The sequence below is a fragment of the Eleutherodactylus coqui genome, chromosome 10 (genome assembly GCF_035609145.1).
Source record: "Eleutherodactylus coqui strain aEleCoq1 chromosome 10, aEleCoq1.hap1, whole genome shotgun sequence".
Classification (NCBI taxonomy): domain Eukaryota; kingdom Metazoa; phylum Chordata; class Amphibia; order Anura; family Eleutherodactylidae; genus Eleutherodactylus; species Eleutherodactylus coqui.
Genome location: NC_089846.1, coordinates 128224738 through 128246646, shown reverse-complemented (window position 1 = coordinate 128246646; position 21909 = coordinate 128224738).

Genomic DNA, 21909 nt, shown 5'->3' with positions numbered 1-21909 from the left:
ATAAATTGGTATCGCCGGAATCGTGTTATCACATTATTTTTTCTGGACACTGAATGCCGTAAAAATGAAATCCAATCCCCCTACAAATTTCTTCACAAAAGTTATGCAATACATTATATATACCCAAAAATGATGCCATCAAAAAGTACAACTTGTCCCGCAAAAAACAAGCCCTCATACGGCCGTGCCAATGGAAAAATGAAAAAGTTATGGCTCTTGGAACGCGACTGAAAAATTAGTTGAAATTAAATGATTGGCCTATTTAAAAAAAAACTGCTCTGGTGGGCCTGACAGGGTGGTAAGAATCCCACCACTCAAGGGGTTAAGGGTCTACTCAAAGGTTTGAGTTTAACGTATGAGTTCTGTCCGAGTTTGCAACTGACAGAACTTGCACAGAACTTAGCCCCTTTAACGTGAATGCCACCAATGGTCCTTGTTAAAAATATACAACATTGTCCAATTTTTTAGCTTTTTCACGCAACAAAAGTGGCCATAAGGGCTTCTTCAGACATCCATATTTGTGGGTGTTTTTGTGTGTATAATATATACGTGTGCAATAGAACCAAATGAGCGCCATTTTGTGACCGCGCAAAAACTTCGGTCCTGCTCTATTTTCTTGTGTATTTGTGCTCCAAAAGCCCCATAGAAGTCTATGGGAAGTGTACAAATATGCACTCAAAGTACATCTGGGCCTCATTAGGCGAAGTAGCCTTGTAAACTATGGAAGGGGTGCATGTGTGAACTGGCCCTGCATGAGCAAAAAGTACAGTATTATGTGCAGACAGGCGCACAAATCTACCTCATCAAACCCTGTTCACTGAGCAAATATGTTTGTGCTAAGGCCTTCTTCACACGGGCGGCATAGCATCACCACGAGAAAGTTGCAGCGATATCGCATCGCTGGTCTGTGTGATATCACTGTGTCTTCTTGTGGCAATACTGCGATTTTGTAGCACCACATGCGTGAATTTTCGGGGGAGGTTTGAAATATAAGTCCTTCCCTGAAAATAAGCCGCAGCTGAAGAAGAAAAAAAATACACATACATCACCTTTGACGCACTGTCAGCCTGGCTGCATCTTCTTCCAGGGTCCCTGCCAGTGATCATCTTCTTTTCTTATGGCCGGGGATTCAAAAATCCCCGCCTCCTGGAAATACCGGCTGTGATTGGCTGACGCTTAACCAATCATTGGTTCAATCACAGTCATTCATCAAGCACTGGCTGTGATTGGCTAAGCGTCAGCCAATCACAGCCAGCGCTTCCAGGAGGCGGGGATTTTTGTATCCCTAGCCAGAAGAGAAGAAGAAGATCAGTGCCGGGACTGGGGAAGAAGCTGCGGCTGGGCTGATAGCGGGGGATAGGTGATGTATGTGTATTTTTTTTCTTTTCTTACACGTTTTCGTGCGATGCGATGCAACAGAGAGGACGGTTCCATAGGGAAACATGGGCTACAAAACCTCGTAAGTCACATGCATATCGCCAGACCCGCAAGGTTTTTGTGTCTTTTTGTAGCATGCTACAAAACATTGCATGTGTGAAGGAACCCATAGGAAACCATGGGCTTCTTACACATGCAATGCTACAAAATCGTGCGACTTTGTCGCCCGTGGGAAGGAGGCCTAAAGCTAGCGTTTTTGCACATACGCTTGTCTGAAGTCGCCCTTACTGTTAATGAGTGTGTGAAAAAAATGGGAATACATGTGCTCTGTCTTTTTTCATGCACTCTTTGACTTCAGTAGGACTATTAATTTATATCAATTACACCACTTTCCATTTTTTTTACACACGTGAAAAATGCACAACACTCAAATAACACTTTGCATTGAAAAAATAATGCAAAAACGCAAAAAAACCTGGTGTAAAATACATGTACAGTCACAGTTAAATGGATCCGTTTTTCACTGAACCAAATCGCGCTTCCTAATGTGCATAAAGCCTAACGTTAACGAGGATTCCTATTTTTTTTTATTTTTAGAAAGACCATTTTTTGAGTTCAAACAAGACTTTCTTTGCATTCTCCCAGATGTCTTTGTCTTTATACAGCCACCCTACTCCCAGTGTATTGACCACAATCTGTGTCTTCTAGTAGCTTGTGTGACTGCTGCCTTTCACCGTTGAGCTGGGGATGTTAATCTTGTTCCCTGCTTATTCTATACTTGGATCTTATGTCATGCCTATTTTGATCCTAGCTTGGAAAATACAGGCCAAGCCATGTTCAAAGGGGTGGAACATCAAACCATTGCTAGATCTGCAATGGCAGATGCTCGGAGTAATGAACAAATGAACAAACACCAGATCACAGGGGGACTAAGCACACCCCTGTATACCCCGCTCTACTACATGCTGGAAATAATAGTAGTATGAAGAAGAAATGGACTTTTATTGTGTCAAGTTTACCGTTGTGCGTTTTTGTATCGTTTTTTTTTTTTAGTCTCCTCGATGCCTATTGGTTGGTAAGATCAATACAATTAATTTGGTGTAACCAATTTTTTAACTCTTTCCGAGGCGATGGCATTGCAGCCATAGTCACCGTTCTATATCCCCACCTATTGTAAGTTACTAAAGTAATCTCTCTCATTTTGTTCAGCCTTTCCATCAACACTCAAACGAATCCTTTCAAAAGGAAAATTGAGTTCTGTAAATTGTTATTGAAGTGTCAAATGTGTTAAATCCTTTCAGTACCTGTTAGCAACCCTTTCCGCTATGATCTGCTGCACAATACAGAAAGACAGAAAAAAAAAAATACAGTAATTGAAAGACCCCTTGAGCCCCCACTTGTTTTATAACTACACTACATTTTTCTTGCTTGACGGTTTTTGGCAACAGTTAAAAGACTCTTACAGGTTCATGCAGGAGGGATCGGTTCACAAATTTCTAATCCGCTTTTAGATGTTCTACTACATTTAAATTTACTAGATCTCTTACAAGAACGGCAGAATATCTTAAGCTCTATTAACCACTTAATCATAAACTATGCTATTTACTCTCTATAATGTGGAAGACTTAAATTGCTAACTAGTGCCCTGCAGCAGTGTGCTGTCGGAGAAAAAAAGTTATTTTCTCTTAAAGGGATACGTGTCTCGTTTTTTTTTCTTCTGCTCCTGTTTCATATTTTCGTCTTTCCTAGCCTTCGTATTTTTGGTCTCTCTTAGGGCTCAGTCATACAGGCGCTGATCCGTCCGTGTTCCTGCCCGATAAGATGGCCGCACTGCATGCAGACGATTCTCTGCATGACCGACTCCATTGCTGGCCATGTGTTCTTTCTGCCGGCGCTGCGGAGAGTCGTCCGCACCTGCAGTGCAGCAGTCCGAAACGGGCAGAAACAGGGGCGGATCTGCGCCCATGTGACTGAGCCCTTAAGGTATGAAGTGCGCCCGCTGTGGATTTGTCTTACAGAATTGCTGCACTGACAGCATTAAGAATAGCAGCGAAGTGGATGAGGTTTAAGCAAAAGTCCTCCACATGCTAGGGGCTTAGTCACAGGGGCGCATCGGCGCCGGTGTTACTGCAGGAAGAAGACGGACGCAGTTCAGGACGGACGTCTCTCTGCAGCGCCGGAAGAAAGAATGTGTGACCGGCTTCATTGCTGGTCATGTGTTCTTTCTTCGGCGCTGCGGGGAGTCGTCCATCCTGAAGTGTGGCCGGCTTCTTCCTGCAGTAAGGGCTCAGTCACACGGGCGCATCGGCGCCGAAGCGCCCGTGTGACTAAGCCCTAAGGAAAGTAAATTTGCAGAAAATACTCACGGGAATTGACATGTGGTGCAGATTTTAAGTCTGCAATATGTCCGTTTATGCTGCGGATTTTACCCTTTGCAATGCAGAAAATGAAATCTGCAGTAAATCTAAAGCATTTTTGCAACTAAGTCCACAAAAAAAAAATCCTGCACTGTTTGGTGCAATTTTTGCAGATTTTGTAGATTTTCAGCCTATTTATGCAGATTTTCTGCTAGGGACCCATTTCATGTGATGATACTCTTAAAGCTTTCTGGGCACAAATCGGAAATTCTGAAAATGCTGAAATCTTCGAGGTACAGGTAAGTAAGTTGCAACCTGTACCTTTTATCTGCTGCTCTGGACTCTCTTCTTCATTCCATGCAGCCGCTGATCTGCCCCTGTGGCTACATGCATCACTTCTACAGTAAACCCAGCAACAGACTGTTACCTACAACTCCCAGCATGCATAGAGATTGTCTCCCGGCCAGTGCTGTAGCTCCGCCCACAGCTCACAGGTCCTACAACTTACCAGCACCAACCCCCTCTCAAAGCAAGCCTGCTGAAGCCGGTGGACACGACTGTCTGGCACTCTGAAATGTACATGAGTGAATTAAGACCTGCCATCCATCCCTTTAAAGAAACTTTGTGGGACCTTTTAGTCCCATCAGGCACCAGAGCAACTTCTCCTAGAGTTATAACTTTATCTTTGGTTGGTTTCACACACCTTATTTGACAATTTCAGTGTTATATATATTTTTTCTTAATAAGTATTCAAAATTCTAGTTTTCACAAAATTAAAAGCACCATCAAAAGGCGTGTACTTAAAACACTTGACTTTCATAGGGCTCGTTCACACCAGCGGTCCGCCCCATAAGGGATTTTCATTTTTCTGTTTAGTTTTTGGAGCAGAGAAACGGAATTAAAATGAAAAATGTTTCAGTTTTTTCCCTCTCCATTGATTTCAATAGGTTTCTATTTCTTTCCAATCTGTTTAGTCTTTGGAACCAATCGCAAGCCTGCAGCGTTATTGGTTGCATTTAAAAAAACAGGAACCAAACGGAACAGAAGCAAACGGAAAACTTTTACGCTTTTTTGAAAACCCATTGAAATCAGTGGGGGAAAAAAATGGACATGTTTAATTTCACCGTAAGGCAAGCGTCACACAGGCAGATTTGCGAGCGCAATACGTAGAGAATAGAGCCCATTGATTTCCATAGGTTTGCTCACATTTCAGTATTGTGGTTGTGCAAACAAAAATATAGAACATACTCTATTTTTCTGCATATTTGTGCACCAAATGTCACCATAAGGGCTTATTCAGGCGACCGTATACTGGCCGGGTATTCACGCCGGCCGATATACGGCGTCCCTCTCTGCAGGGGGAGGAGGCTGGAAGAGCCAGGAGCAGTGCACTGAGCTCCTCTCCGTCTCTGCCCCTCGGCACTATTTGCAATGGAAGGGGGCGGAGCTACGTATCGCCTCCTCTCATTGCAAATAGTGCAGAGGGGGGGAGAGGGGGCGGGAGCTCAGTGCACTGCTCCCGGCTCTTCCAGCCTCCTCCCCCTGCAGAGAGGGGCGCTGTATATTGGCGGGCGTGAATACCCGGCCGATAACCGTCGTCTGAATAAGCCCTAAAAGTCAACAAGGAATGCACAAATGCACATGCAATACAGAAGGAGATTAAAAACGGTGTAATTGCACAGGAAAGAGAACACATCTGGAACTCATTAAGACTAATTAGTCATTTCAATTGGTGCATCTTTGTTTGCTGCCTTCAGATAAACGTGCCTTGCAGGTAAAAAAAAGCACAGTACAATACGCCGATGCGCATGCAAAAAAGCATAGTTCATGAAGCAAATATGCTGTGGTGTGGGCAAATGTGTTTACACTCATGGGAAGCTGACCCAATAAAATGTAGGCTTGACGGAACCTTTTAGGCTCTTTCCTCTTGCAGCATTTTGTGCTCGTGGGAAGTATGCGGGCAAAGGACTGACATTAAGTACAAAGCTCTGATGTGTTGACAAACATGTAAAATACAGTCCTAGCAAATATCTGGATGCAGTGTTTCAGCTCACATACCCCCAAAACAAGGGGGCGCTCTATACGTCTAGAGTAAAGGAGGTTTCTACACCAACATAGAAGGGGGTTCTTTACTGTAAGAGCAGTGAGACTGTGGAGCTCTCTGCCTGAGAATATGGTGATGACAAACTCGATAAAAGAGTTCAGGAGGGTCTTTCTTGAGCGATACAACATTATATGTTATAATCACTAATAACTTCAGAAGGGTCAGTGATCCAGGGATTATTCCGATTAGTCAGATTGGAGTCAGGAAGGATTTCTGCTTTAAAATTCTGTGTGTAAAACCAAATTTCTGGTTTATTTACAAATGCAGATGCAGAAATTTTTTTGACTGGAGAATCCATACAACTGAGGGCGGCTTCACACGGACGTATTAGCGAGCACAATACGTATAGAATAAAACCAATTGATTTCAATGGGTTAGTCTCATTTTCTTTTTATGCATACACATGAAAAAATAGAACATGCTCTATTTTTGTGCACATTTGCGCTCCAAGGGTCCCCATAGAAGCCTATGGGTGGGGCAGAAATGCGCACTCAATGCATATGCAACTGCGCAATTCACTGCACAATTTCATGAAAAAAAGAACCCCTCTGGATGTCATTGGGCTAAATAGCTTTTTAAATCAGGGCGGGAGTGTATTGCAGGCACATGTGAACAGGTCCTGCGTGTTCAAAGGCTTACACTATAAGGGTGCATTCACACAATCGTATATCGGCTGGGTTTTCACGCCCAGCCGATATATGGCATTCCTCTCTGGAGGGGGAGGAAGCTGGAAGAGCCAGGAGCAGTGCACTGAGCTCCCGCCTCCTCTCCACCCCCTCCCCGCCCCTCGCAACTAATTTTAATGGGAGGGGGCGGAGCTACACCCGGGAACTTAGCTCTGTCCGTTCCGCCCCCTCCCATTGCAAATAGTGGTGAGGGGCGGATAGGGGGTGGAGAGGAGGCGGGAGCTCAGAGCACTGCTCCTAGCTCCTCCAGCTTCCTCCCCCTGGAGAGAGGGACGCCGTATATCGGCTGTGCGTGAAAACCTAACCGATATACAATCTTGTGAATGGACCCCAATGCACAGAAATGTATGCAAATCAACCTTGTTCATAGCGCAAATACGTTGCGTTGAAGCGTGCACATTTTTGCATACACGCATGTGAAGCTGCCCTGAATGGGTATTTCTGTAACATATGCATGAACTTCCGCAAGCCCAATGCAGATGAATAGGACAGCTACAGAAAGTTCGGCAACAAATCTGCTTCACGTGAATACACTCTACACATACTAAATCCTTAGTTATTCTAGTAGATAAGCCACTACCAGATGTACCCGGCATACACTTATCTTCTACTCCCCGTTGAAATAAATATTTTTAGGTAAAAATTGGATAACAGCGGCCCATAAGCATTAGAAAAATATCATCAAAAATGGTGATGCAACAATTTTCACTCAACTGGCTGATCATGGGCAAATGCAGAGAAAACCCCATATGTGCAGATTGGCAAATGATTGCCCATGATCGGCTGATCACTCCATATGATTCACTTTTCAGAAGTCAGTTGTTTAGAAGTCAAAAAAATCACATAATTTGTATCAGCAGTTTTAGGGTGGAAACAATTTATTTTGGTTAGAAATTGACCAGAAATCAGTGTATACAATCAAATGTAACCTGTCTGTAGATTTTGTTAGTGATCTATAATGGTTTTTAGTACAACAAGCACAAAGAGGATGTAGATGAATAATACCATGATGCTTTATTATAAGACAGGTGTAGAAAAATGCAGGTCTGGCATTACCAATTGTTTGTAGTGACAGCATGCAAAATCCAGAAGTATTGAAAAGTGCAATTTTACTGATCTGGGATAAAATGTGTTTCAAAGCATAGAGCCCCTTCATCAGGTCATATCCGTCATACTGTTCCATGAGGCGCTTTGCAAGTGTTTTATTTCTAGCACCTTATTAAATTATTCTTTATTGGCCAGATTAAAATCCATAATGCAAAACAACTTATATAAATGCACATAGTAGGACTCACTGCCGCATTTCAGGATGTTAACGTTTGGTAACAATTCAAAATCACTGTAGTAAAAACTTTTGCACAAGCCAAAAGGGCTTATATCCATATAAACTATTACTTTTCATATATATATATATATATATGTACATATATAGTGTGTGAAAAGGATGCCATGGTAACTTACTTTGCAGGAAGCCATCAACAGCCCACGGTAAGGCTAATGATGTCCTAATGTTCTAATGATAACGGCTACATGTATTTTATTAGGATAATTCAATCTGATCATTATCTTCATCTTTATTATCTGAGCTGTAAGAATATTTTTCCAAGCTCCTCAAGAGAGAAATAGATGCAGCTTTCTATATATGCCTTGGACCATGACAAGATTGGAATATGGGCAGATAGTGAGGCAATTCAAAGATAACAATATCATTTATATTTTTATTTTAGCTAGTGTACTACATTGATAGAAGTCACCAAAATGACAGATTGTGACTTAATAGCACACCCCGTAAAGGGTAATGCATCACAGTTGTGTGCTATGATGAGGCTTTATATATATTTTATATAACACTCATTAGAATCTCAGAAAATGTTCCTTAAGTCGGTCATTTTACTATACAGTGTCTGCAGTGATGGTGGTGCAAGCGTAGCTGGCGCTCTATGTTAGTAATATCTTGTGTATTGAAAACCGTCTACATGCTGTGATATACTTTCAGGAAGAGGAATAGGACGTGGGGGTTATTAATTCATGCTAGGAACTTGGAGCCGAGGTTCCAGCTTTCAATTTAGTCTAAAGTTATACTGGTCATATATTTTCCTCAGATGATACGTGCTAGAAATGGTCTGGGCTTTTTTCATCATCTTATAAACACAGAAAGAAAGACTTGGATCAAAACTACTTTATACGTAGGAGGGCTAGATTTACCTACTATGTTTGTGCTGCATGATTGCAATCTCAATTATTATCTATCTATCTTATAATTTCATATCTATCTATCTCATACCTATTTATCTATCTATGTCATATCTATCTATCTGTTTATCTATCTCATATCTATCTATCCAATAATCTATCTATCTATCTATCCAATAATCAATCAATCTATCTATCTATCTCATATCTATCTATCTATCTATCTATCTATCTATCTATCTATCTATCTATCTATCTATCTATCTCATATCTATCTATCTCATATCTATCTATCTATCTCATACCTATTTATCTATCTATGTCATATCTATCTATCTATCTGTTTATCTATCTCATATCTATCTATCCAATAATCTATCTATCTATCTATCTATCTATCTATCTATCTAGGATCTATCTATCTCATATATATCTATCTCATATCTATCTATCCAATAATCTATCTATCTATCTATCTATCTATCTATCTATCTATCATCTATCTATCTCATATATATCTCTCTATCTCATATCTATCTATCTATCTATCTATCTATCTATCTATCTATCTATCTATCTATCTATCTATCTAATGTCCATCCATTTATCTATCTGTCTCATAATCTCATATCTAACTATTTATCTCATAATCTCATATCTATCTCATATATATCTAATATGTACCTCATATCTATCTATCTATCTATCTATCTATCTATCTATCTACGTATCTATCTAATATTTATCTAATATGTACCTCATATTTATTTACCTCATATCTATCTAATATGCAGCTTATATCTATCTATTTATCTATCTATCTATCTAATATGCAGCTCATATCTCTCTCTCTCTCTCTCATATCTATTTATCTATCTCATATCCATCCATCCATTTATCTATTTGTCTCATAATGTCATATCTATCTATCTATCTATCTATCTATCTATCTATCTATCTATCTATCTATCTATCTATCTATCATGAAGCTCATATCTATTTATCTATCTATCTAATATGTATCTCATATCTATCTATGTATATTTAATATGTACCTCATATCTATCTATCTATCTATCTATCTATCTATCTCATATCTATCTATCTATCTATCATGAAGCTCATATCTATTTATCTATCTATCTAATATGTATCTCATATCTATCTATGTATATTTAATATGTACCTCATATCTATCTATCTATCTATCTATCTATCTATCTCATATCTATCTATCTATCTATCTATCTATCTATCTATCTATCTATCTAATATGAAGCTCATATCTATTTATCTATCTATCTCTCATATCTATCTATTTCATATCTATCTAATATGCAACTCATATCTATCTATCTAATATGAAGCTCATATCTATCTATCTATCTATCTATCTATCTATCTATCTATCTATCTATCTATCTATCTATCGCATATCTATCTAATATGCAACTCATATCTATCTATCTATCTATCTATCTAATATGCAACTCATATCTATCTATCTAATATGAAGCTCATATCTATCTATCTATCTAATATGAAGCTCATATCTATCTATATTATTATCTCTCACTAATATAAAACAATTATGACATTCAGAGTTCATTTGTACTCGATGCTCTAATATTGCACACAGCTCTGATGGATTAGGTTATACTTAAATAATATACAATAGCATGTGTTTATATGAATATTTTCTTAGAATTCTAAACTACCGTTAGTATAAAATGAGTAAATACAGCAACAGCTTGAAGAAAGCAGAAGACTATTGCACACAGTCCATTGTAAGCAGAGGCCCGCAGAGACCAGTAGGAGTCAGCAGTGACTTTGCCAAGTACGATTTCTTTTCATGGGAACGTTTAAGCTCAGCGTCTTCAAATCGTATGAGGTTTTGTTCCTGAGGACAGAAGCTCGCTAAATTAACTTTTCTGTTGCAAAGAAGTACTTTTTTCAGATGTGAAAACAAAACAAGCTTGGAGGTTGATGATTAGATTTCTATATTCCTCTTGCTGCTTCCTTCAAAAAGAGAAAATGTGTTGATTGCATACAGAAGACCCCATGTGTTCTTTAAAGCTTGTTTATAGCAAATGATACATTGTTTGAGCGACTGAGTGACGGCTCCGCCAGCTCGTCCGCTCATGCAGCCTGTTTATACAGGCAGATACATCGTTGGCTCGTTCAAACCAGAAATCATTCAGTCGTTCGCTCTTGCTGTATCGGTAAATGAGAACGACTGAATGGTCAATATTCAAACTGTGAACGAGCCAACATACATAAAATGAACGAAAAGTGAATGTTTTATCACTAAACCATTATTATTCATTTTAGATAGTTTGAACGATTTTTTTGAATGAATCATTCCATGTAAAAGGGCCTTTAAACTCTGCATGAATACACTGTAATTGTTATAATAATAATACAGTGTAAGTAATGATTCAGTAATGCTTTATTAGTCTTTAATTATGAAAATAATAAATATTATTGTTATTAAGAATGTGTTTACTATTTTTATCACTAGTGATGAGCAAACTTTGAAGTGATTGGTTCAGCCGGTTTCGCCAAACGTTTGTAAAAAGTTTGTTTTGGTTTGAATGAGTTTGAAACGAACTGAAAGTTCATGCAAACCCCTAAAACTAGTGTATAACACTGTCTAAGAGCTTATTTAGATAACCATATAGCGACCAGGTATTCACACCCGGCCAATATACGGTGTCCCTCTCTGCAGGGGGAGGAGGCTGGAAGAGCAGGGAGCCATGCACTGAGCTCCCACCCCCTCTCTGCCCCTCAGCACTATTTGCAATGAGAGGGGGTGGAACAGAGGCAGAGCTAAGGGGGTGGAGAGGGGGCGAGAGCTCAGTGCACTGCTCCCGGCTCTTGAAGCCTCCTCCCCCTGCAGAGAGGGAGACCATATCTCGGCCGGGTGTGAATACCTAGCAGATATACTGTCGTCTGAATAAGCCCTAAGACCCATAAAAGCCCTGTATAATACTCTATATACACAAATGTTCAGGACTAGTGCTGAATGAACTGTACCAGTGGATGCCTATTTCAGGTAGAACTTTACTAAAAGCTTGGTTTGGCTTCATGAGACTCCACCTGCATAAGTGGAGTCTCGATGTTTCATTCACTGCTACCAAACACACATTTTGGTGCACTTGCCTTCCATCTGACACATTATGTCACTTTATCTTTCTCCATTTAGGACATAATCATGTTGTTGGCTTTATTGATACATTTTAGTGGTTGAGAGAGTAACGTGAATTTTAAATACAGCTCTGATGATCCCCATCACTAAATACATTTTAATGTATGTGATCTAGAGATGAGCGAGCACACTCGTTTAACCCTTTCCAATCCACTGTCTGACCTCTGAAGACATTATGATTTAAGGCTGTACACCGCCGATGTTGGTAGACGTCCGTTGGGGTTCTCTTGCTGTATATTGCCAGCCTCTCTGCTGTTGGAGCCTATGCAACATGTCACCTCATGCAGTACTGGCTTTAGCCAGCAGATAGCGCCGTTGTATAATGGCTGAAAAAAAGAGTAAGCCCCCTAGGAAAACCAGGATACAAATTGGATTGCTCTAGGGAGCATCAGTCTTTTCGAGTAACTGCTTACTTGTCTGAGCACCATGAGATGGGGGGAGCGGCAGGGAGCGTGGGGGGGAGTAAATAAGCAGTTACTCGAAAATACCGACTGTCTCTCGAGCACCAGCCTTAAACGAGCGTGCTCGCTCATTTTTAATGTGATCTCATTATTTTTATAGGCTATAGGTCCAGTAGTATAATCAACACTACTACTGCGGTTACTACTACTAGTCTATATTTATAAAGTGCTTCAGCAATCAGAGGGTACATGCTCAGACAAACATCAGACATTACGTATAGTATTAAATAACTTGAACAATAGGAATGTGAACGCTTTTTCAAAGAACTTACAGTCTATCAGGAAATAGTGGTGATGCCAGAGATACAAGTGCTTGTATTGTATAGTGGTTCAGCCATCTCTTATATGAATAGGGTGTAGTATACATAGCAGCCAGTCACCAGCTGATATTTATTTCTTTTATATAGCACGTATATATTTGGTAGCATTGTATATAGAGTTTCATCACTTCCATTTGGGGTCTGTTCCCATCTTGATTTGTCTACCATAATGTTTTTGGAAACTTGGGAATTTTAACACAGGATCCCAGCATTGCGAGGCAATAGTGCTAACCACTGAGCCACGGTGCTGCCCCAGTGTATGTAGTATCTGTGTGTGTACAGATATGAAGTACTTTTGAGTACATGGACTGTGGGGGATACTGTTGGATGAAGGAGTCGGGTTCTTATGAAAAATGTAGAAGAAGGGGAAATGAAAAGAGTTAGAATAGGGAATGTAGTATGCCTGCCTAACAATATGTGTTTTTAGGGCACACTTAAAACTGTGGATACTGGGGATTGACCTATTTTTGAGGTAGTGCATTCCAGACAGCAGGTGCAGCTCAAGAAGAGTTTTGGAGATGGTTCAGATAATGGAGAATGTTTGTCTGAGATCATTAGCAGAATGGAGAGCACAAGTTGTGTGGTAAGCAGAGATAAGGGAGGAGATACAGGGAAGTGCAGCTCTGTGGGAGCTTTATGGATGACAGTGTATTCTATAGTAGATGAGCAGCCAGCGCAATGACTGGCACAGGATGGAGGCCTCAGTGGAGGGTTGCACAGAAATATGAGTTATCTAGTATGGGGAACTAATTGTCTCATGAGTATAAGGAAAAATAGACTTACAGCACTTCTAGAAGCCTTACTAAGGTATTTGCTTTTTAGGTCATTTTGCAGTAGCCATTTTTGTAAAGGTAACATTAGATAAGGTAGATATATTGAATGGAGAATTGAAATTCTAGCTTTGAGTTTAATTTCTGTTATATGGTATTAGGGCTCAGTCACACGGGCGCATCGTAGCCCGTGTTACTGCAGCCAGCAGACGGACGTACCTGAAGACGGACGTCTCTCTGCAGCGCCGGGAGGAAGATCATGTGACCGGCTCCATTGCCCGTCATGTGTTCTATGATCAGCGTTGGAGACAGACGGCCGTCTTCAGGTACGGCCGTCTTCTAACCGTCAGTCACACGGGCGCATCGGCGCCGGTGTACGGGTGCCGATGCGCCCGTGTGACTGAGCCCTTAATGTGCATTCCTTCCTGGGCTCAAAGAGAAGTGTTTGCTGGGTGGCTCTCTTTGGCTTCTCCCACCAGATCACCATTATTGACAGATTTTCATACAAAAGGATAAACCTATCAATCAATGAGCTAGGAAAAGCAAGTAGAGCCACATAGAGGACACATCTCCCAAAACCCAGCACATAACACTGGTTGTGATCATTCAATAGCAAAAAGGTCTGCTTTCTTATCCTAGGAGCATCAATACTCTTGCCCATTGGCTGTATTTTATGATTCGTGGCCGCCATCCTACCTCACTTTCTCTTATTAGTGGCCTCAGCATATTTTCCCTCTGGTTCTCCTGCAGGCATCTCACTTTGGCATCCTGCTCTTAAAGGGCCAGCCTACACCCTGCCAATCATGGAGCACCTCTGTTTATATTAGACACCTTCCTTCAAAGGAAGGTTCCTAAGCTTTTTGTCTTTCTGGTCTAGCTGAAGGTGCTACACATTTGTTCTGACATTCCAGTTTCTTGCTCTTGACTTCCCGCCGTTCTCCACTCCTGACCTCAGCTTGTTATATTGACCATGCTCCTGTCTGCTGCCCGCCTCAAGTCCTGGCCTGTTGTACCATACTGAACTTGCTCTGTGTGCCCCGACCTCTGCCCTGACCAAAGTATTGTAGTTATGTTGCCTGCCTTGACCCAGTACTTTCTGACTACGCCTCTGTTCACATGCTCCGCCACCGCCTCGGTCTTTTGTAGTGTCAGGTGTCACATAACTAGAACCACTTCTGGTGTAACGGCCTAGGAGCCACACAGTAAAGCCCAGATCCTAACTGGTAAGGGGAAAGGCTAGGATTTCTTAGGTGTCACCTCTGGATTTAGCTAAAAGTTACCCAGCGTGTGGCCCAGCAGGTCCAGATCTGCTGCTCCTAACATATATTGCAGTTCTGTCCCATTCAAGTGTATGGGGCTGAGCTGCAATACGCGAGACTGCTTAAGGACATGAGTGACACCACATCTGGTTAAAGGGGTTGTCTCACGGCAGCAAGTGGGGTTATACACTTCTGTATGGCCATATTAATGCACTTTGTAATGTACATCGTGCATTAATTATGAGCCATACAGAAGTTATTCACTTACCTGCTCCGTTGCTGGCTTCTCCGTTGCCATGGATCCGTCTAATTCTGATGTCTTCTTGCATTTTTAGACGCACTTGCGCTGTGCGGTCTTCTTCCTGGTGAATGGGGCCGCTCGTGCCGGAGAGCTGGTCCTCGTAGCTCCGCCCCGTCACGTGTGCCGATTCCAGCCAATCAGGAGGCTGGAATCGGCAATGGACCGCACAGAGCCCAGGGTGCACCATGGGAGAAGACCCGCGGTGCATCGTGGGTGAAGATCCCGGCGGCCATCTTGGTGAAGGAAGAAGTAAGAAGAAGGAAGACGTCGCAGAGCGGGGATTCAGGTAAGTAATACATTTTTTTTTTTTTAACACATCCCTTGGGGTTGTCCTGCGCCGAACAGGGGGCCTATGGAAAAAAAAAAAACGTTTCGGCGCGAGACAACCCCTTTAAGAAAACAAGCAAAAAAGCAGACCTTTTATTTTAACCAAAATTAACCCTTTTAAAGCCGTTTTTTGGTAAGAATAAAAAATCATTTCATAATATTCATTCATTTGCAAAGCCCCTTTAATCATTAATTTATTGGTTTATACATTATGCAGATCCTGCTAATTTATATTGCTTGCTTATAGTACTTTAATGCAATTTTTATGACCATGTAGCAAATCAGCATGGAAATAAGTATTTCAGATTATATCCGAAATGAAATCCTGGAAGGGTTCGCTAAAGTGCTGGACAATAAAGAGATGGGGCAGATCTTTGAAGCCATTGAATATTTTAGACTGCAGGGAGGGGCGGTCTAGGAGTGTACAGTACATTCTTGACCATTGCAAAGCTTAAAATTAATGTGTATCCTGGAATTAGTATTTCATCTAAAGGAGTAAAAACGTCTCTGCTAAATAATATTTAGCTGTTAGAGCTTATTTTTTCTGATGTTGAGTTCCCCTCCAAGGCCATACAGTTAAATGATTAAACAGTTTACATGCAGCTGTCATGGGGGTTGGAGGGGTGTTTATGGGCTTGAAGGGGTTTTCTCCAAATGAAGGTTTATCCACCTCTCCAAAGTAGAGTGCTCGGCTGTTTCCATCAGTCCTACTGTCACAGAATAGGGAAGCAGGGCATATGCTCGACTGCGGGTCCATTCTAACTCCTCCTTACCGTATAACTATGACCATAGTGAGGAGAAACAGGGGAAATGAGGTACCCTTTCTGGTGATCTATCGGTTTCCCTGTGGTGGGGCACCTAGTGATCATATATTTATCAGCTATCCTGTGGAGAGGTGATAAATGTTGACTGTGGAAAACCTCTAAAGCAGTGATGGCGAACCTTTTAGAGCCCGAGTGCCCAAACTGCAATCTAAAACCAGCATATTTATCGCAAAGTGCCAACATGTCAGGGGGCGGGGCTTATCACGGCATATGATTTTACCTCCGTCGTTCTAAAAAGGACCAGGCCGCTGCAAAATAGACAGGGAGCAGATTTTGGCTGCTTTTTGGATATGGAAATGCTGCAGAATGTCCTCAACAGAAATTTCCGTCGCAAATTCTGCAGCATTTTCGCATCCAAAAAGCAGTCAAAATCTACATGCTGTCTATTTTGAAACAGCCCTGCCCATTTCCACCACATGTAAACATACACCAGCGGTAATAGTGACTCCCCCCCGGCGGTAATAATGACCCCCATCACCGACCCCAGCAATAACAGTGACCCCCACCCCAGCGATAATAGTGACCACCACCCCAGCGGTCCCCCAGCATAACAGCGGCACCCCCCAGCGGCCCCCCAGCATAACAGTGACACCCCACAGCGCCCCCCAGCGCATAAAAGCGACACATCCCACAGCGGCCCCAGCGCATAAAAGCGACACCCCACAGTGGCCCCAGCGCATAAAAGCGACACCCCACAGCGGCCCCCAGCGCATCAAAGTGACACCCCACAGCGGCCCCCAGTGCATAAAAGTGACACCCCACAGTGGCCCCCAGCGCATAAAAGTGACACCCCACAGCGGCCCCAGCGCTTAAAAGCGACACCCCACAGTGGCCCCCAGCGCATAAAAGCGACACCCCACAGCGGCCCCCAGCGCATAAAAGCGACACCCCACAGCGGCCCCCAGCGCATAAAAGCGACATCCCACAGTGGCGCCCAAAGCATAATAGTGACATCCCACAGCACCCCCCAAGCATAATAGCGGCATCCCACAGCGGACCTCAAGCATAATAGTGACATCCCCCAGCGTATAAGCGACATCCCACAATGGCCCACGGCCTAATAGTGACATCTCATTGCAGCCTCCTCTCCCCCACTCACTCACCTCAGTTGTGGTGCGCTCTCCTCCTGCGTCTCAGCCTTCCCAGGGTCGGCGCTGTCCTCTGTCCCAGCGCTCCCTGCCTCACTGCTGTCCTCCATGCCGGGGCCACTGACCAGGCCCTGCACTGCCCGTGCCAGCGCTCCCAGCCTCGGGCCTGCAGCTCTCAGGCTCGCTGCAGTCCTCCGCCCCCAGCCAATCGGAAGCTGGGGGTGTGAACCAGTTCTATGACAGGTGTATTATGTCACCACCCCCTACTTCCTGTGGCAACATAATACTCCAGTGCCGTCCGATCCCGGCTGCACACTGATGTCATAGTGTGCGCCGGGATCGGCGATGTTAGCACAGCAGCTGAGTGAATGCCGGCAGGGGAGCCGCAGCCCCTGCCGGTATTTACAAGTGGTGGGCGGCCGATAGCAGCGTGTGCCAGTAGGGAGGGCTCTGCGTGCCGCCTCTGGCACGCGTGTCATAGGTTCGCTACCACTGCTCTAAAGGGTACGTTCCCACGTGACTGTCCGCAACAGAAAATCTGCACCAAAATCCACATAATTTCCGCATCAAAATTATTGAACGTGTGAAATCAGATGCAGATCTGCACCAAAATGTGCAACAAAATCTGCACCGGTGGTGCAAATTTGACATAGTTTTTCATGCGGAAATGATGCAGATTTTTCAATGTGGACAATCCGCCCCATTTTGTGCTATGTGAGAACATACCCCAAAGAGGTTTTACTACCTCATAAACTGGTGGCATATTGCCAGGATATATCATCCCTTTATGATTGTTGGGGATCGGATCTCTGCCTCCCAACAATCCTGAGAAATAGGGGGATGCCAAACTGGTGTAGTTCCCTTTAATTTTTCACTGCACAGCAGCACTCATGGTAATCTGGCTGTGCAGGGTACTACAGCCAGTCCCATTCCAGGGAGGCACAATACAGTTCTCTGCAAATTGGATGACTAGGGGCCACAAAAGCAGTGAAGAGGACACAGTGCTAGATGCTGTGTTCTTCTCATTTTTAGGTCTGGTGGGGGTCCCAGAGGTCAGACCCCAAACAATCATAAAGTGATGGTATCCTAGTGATATTTGCCACGACATAATGAGATGGGAAATACCCTTTATGCATACTATTTTACTACTGAGTTCAACCTACAGCTCAGCTGTATGCAGTGAGGTCCCCCTAGTGGTGGCTGCAGGCAGCCAGAATTGAAGTTTTGATCTAAAACAGACATGATGTTAAAAGTAGACAGTCACTTTAATGCACAAAAATGTTTTTTTTCTCATTGAAAGAGGAAAACAATGAACAGTTATGTCTGGAATAGAGACAGAGAAAAATGCAATAGGTAGACAAGCAACAAGACAGATGTAGGCTGTCTGACTATCTGAAATATGATATTTTATATCTTTCCTTGCATGAGGTATGTGTAATGAACTAGCAATAAGACAATTGTGTTTCATTCGGTTGTTTTTTTTATTTCAACTTTATTATAAAGGAATGGATTGTACATATGTTAATTAAGCCTACTTAGCACAGATTTTAGTATCTGCTAAAGCATTCAACTATGTTTCCGCTTTGAAGAGACCTTCCTATTGTAGACATAACAAGCTAAATAAAAAAAGAAGCATTAACCCCCCCCCCCAAAAAAAAATTTGGAAATGATTTGAAAAGCCTGTGCTGTGAGGCATGACATGGTAATAATAAACCTGCCACTGAAAGGGTTAATGGGGTTTTGTCATTAAAAAAAAAAAAATCTATATTTACCTATCCCTCCTCAGGCAGTTTTCTTACAACATCTTCTCCTCTCTGAGCTTCTCCAGTCCCCCAGGTCACCTCACTGGTACTGTGGTCTCTTGTCTCCACCAGAAGAATGGGTGGAGACAAGCTGCACGTGCACAACCAACGGTCACAACTTCATTGGCTTGGTTGGAGAAATCGCTGGTCTGTGCTCCTAGCTCCACTGTCATAATGTCCCCAGCGACCTTCTTCCCTTTCAGCTTTGACAGTGTAATTCCCCCACCCCCTACCTCCTCCTCATCTACTGCATTCCCCCACTGTCAAAATGCCCGGCCGGCACCCCCTCAAGCCAGCACCACTGAGAGCTTGTAGGTCCACAGTGATACTTCCCCCGGTGACCTTTCGCACTGTAATTCCCCCTCCGCTACATTCCCCCAACTGTCATTGCCCCCGCACTCTGCCTTCTCCCGTCTCTACTCCGGCAAAGTCGGTCACTCCCTGTCAGTCTTCTCGCCAACGTCGCATAATGCTTGCAATATGTGATGGCATCGAAGAGACTGACTGCGCAGGAGCCGGGAAGGGGACAAGGGAGAGTGGCGGAGTGTCACTGCCCCTGGTGCTCTGCCTTCTTCTTCTCGTCCCTGCTTTGGCACAGTCTGGTGCAGAAGCCAGTAAGGGCACACGGGAGAGCGGCCATGTGGTTAGTGACACGAGGTGGGAGGGGACATAATGGAAACCCATTCTTTGGCTCAGCCAATCAAGTTGTGGGCGTTGCTTGTGGGCATGAAGCTTGTCTCCACCCATTCTTCTGGTGAAGACAAGATACAAAATTACTCACCTCACCTCCAGCCATCCAGATCCTCTTCTTCTTGTTATGATTCGCCCATTTGTAGTGGCCCAGAACAAAGGGGCCCCTTCATAATAGTGTATATGCATTTGTCTATGGTATTGTCAGTGTCTTCTGTGTTGCATGATTGATGTGTATTGCATGGCTGCAGCACTGAAAAGGTTAACTGGTATGTGAGATGTCTATCTAGAAATGTATCATTTTATATTGTGAGTTGGTGGTCACATGACTATGCTTCATATATGTGATTGCAAGGTGTGTGCAAGAGAGTTCTGTTCTGGGCTTGCAAGAGAGAGGAGGGTTGAGAGTTCTGCAAGGGAGCCACACAGGCACCTTCAGCTCTGTGTGGCCCAGAATGGCAGAGGCTGAGAGATAACCAAAGTCTACCTTGGGCTGACTTCACCCAGGAGATGTCAGTGTTGCCCTTAGACACGGAGAGAGATAGCAAGAGAATTAAGAGCCGCCATGCAGCGCACCTTTTCCTAAATGTGAGTGTTGACCGGTAGAATGTTGAAGAGAAGAAAGAGTGTTGCCGAGATCAGGGCCCACAAAACTATGAAAAGCAATTAACCCCTTAAGGACCAGGCTTTTTGTAACTTAAGGACCAGATACATTTTAAGGCCTAGTGCCCACAGCCGTGATGGGCTCTGCTGTGGTCACGGCGCCCCCCCTTCCCCCCAGAGACCCTATACTTACCTCCGATTCTGCCGCCCGACGTTCCGCACGATGCTCCGGCGCACATGCACAGTAGAGCGCATGACGCGCCGGCAGCGTCATACGACATGCCCACAGCATCATATGATGTGGGCGAGCGTTTTCACGCTATCTTCCGCTGTGCTACAGCGGAAGATAGCGTGACGGACGGCTTCCATTGACTGCAATGGAAGCCGTCCTCGTGTTCGCCCGCGGCAAATAGAACATGACTTTCCCCCCCCCCATTTTTTAGTTGGTAAAAAGCTAAAAAAAAAAAAGATTTTTTTAAACATTTATAGTTGTTTTTTTAAAATTAGTATATTTACACTAAAATAAAGTATGAGAATGGGTTCCTCATTTGATTTTGGGTGTTCTGATATATAATATGTATGGTTTCGGATTACAGGGTGCATAGGGCGGCGGTTTTGGTTGGCGTTGGCTTATGGTCATCTTCTTTTTTATGTATATATTTTTATTTTATTCTCTAATTTTTTTAACTTATTTTTGTAACAATTTTTTTACCATCTATCTTTCCCATGACGTCATTTAAGACCTCTGGGGGTCATTCATATGGTCTTTTTTTTTTAATTACACACTTTTCCTCTGTAGCTGGGGCATGCATAGGAGCCTCAGTTACAGGGAAAAACATCCCCTGTAGTGACAATAGTCCCTGGCAGAGCTGGTCAGGATCTACTAGGACCCTGCAGCTCTACTATGCTAGGGGCTCCGGCGGACACGTTATACTTCCACTTTCACTTCTTAGTACATAGCGCTCATTTTTTTAAACGCAGATGCCAATAGGACTTGCGATTTTTGTGCGATGCGTTTTTAACATTAGAAAGTCCAATTGACATTCGTGTTAAAAAAAACGTAGCGCTATTGTGATTGCAAGTGTGAAGGCACCCTAAGGCCTCGTTCAGACGCACAAATAGCCGCGCAAAAAGATCGAGTCTATTAGAACCAATGGTTTCCTATTGAAGCGTTTTCATGAACGATTTTTAGACGCGTGCTGCTTGATTACTCTCTTTTTGGAACTATTGATGGAAGCTGTGCCTGCAGTACCAATCTAGGCTGCTGCAATACAAACAGCTCAATCTGCTTCCAGTGCTGTCTGCACTGACAGCAGGCCGAATGATCAGCTGATCGGCAGGGACCCCAAACGGCAGACACTTGTCAATCAACTAATGATGACCTACCCTCAGGATAGGTTATCAATAGGAAAACCCCTTTAAGAAATCTCAAGAAACCCCCTCTACCGTGAAGACAATAGGAAATATTATTAATATATAATGTTCTTACTGTTTCCTTTCACTTCAAAAACATGTTACACATCATAATGGTTTGACCCC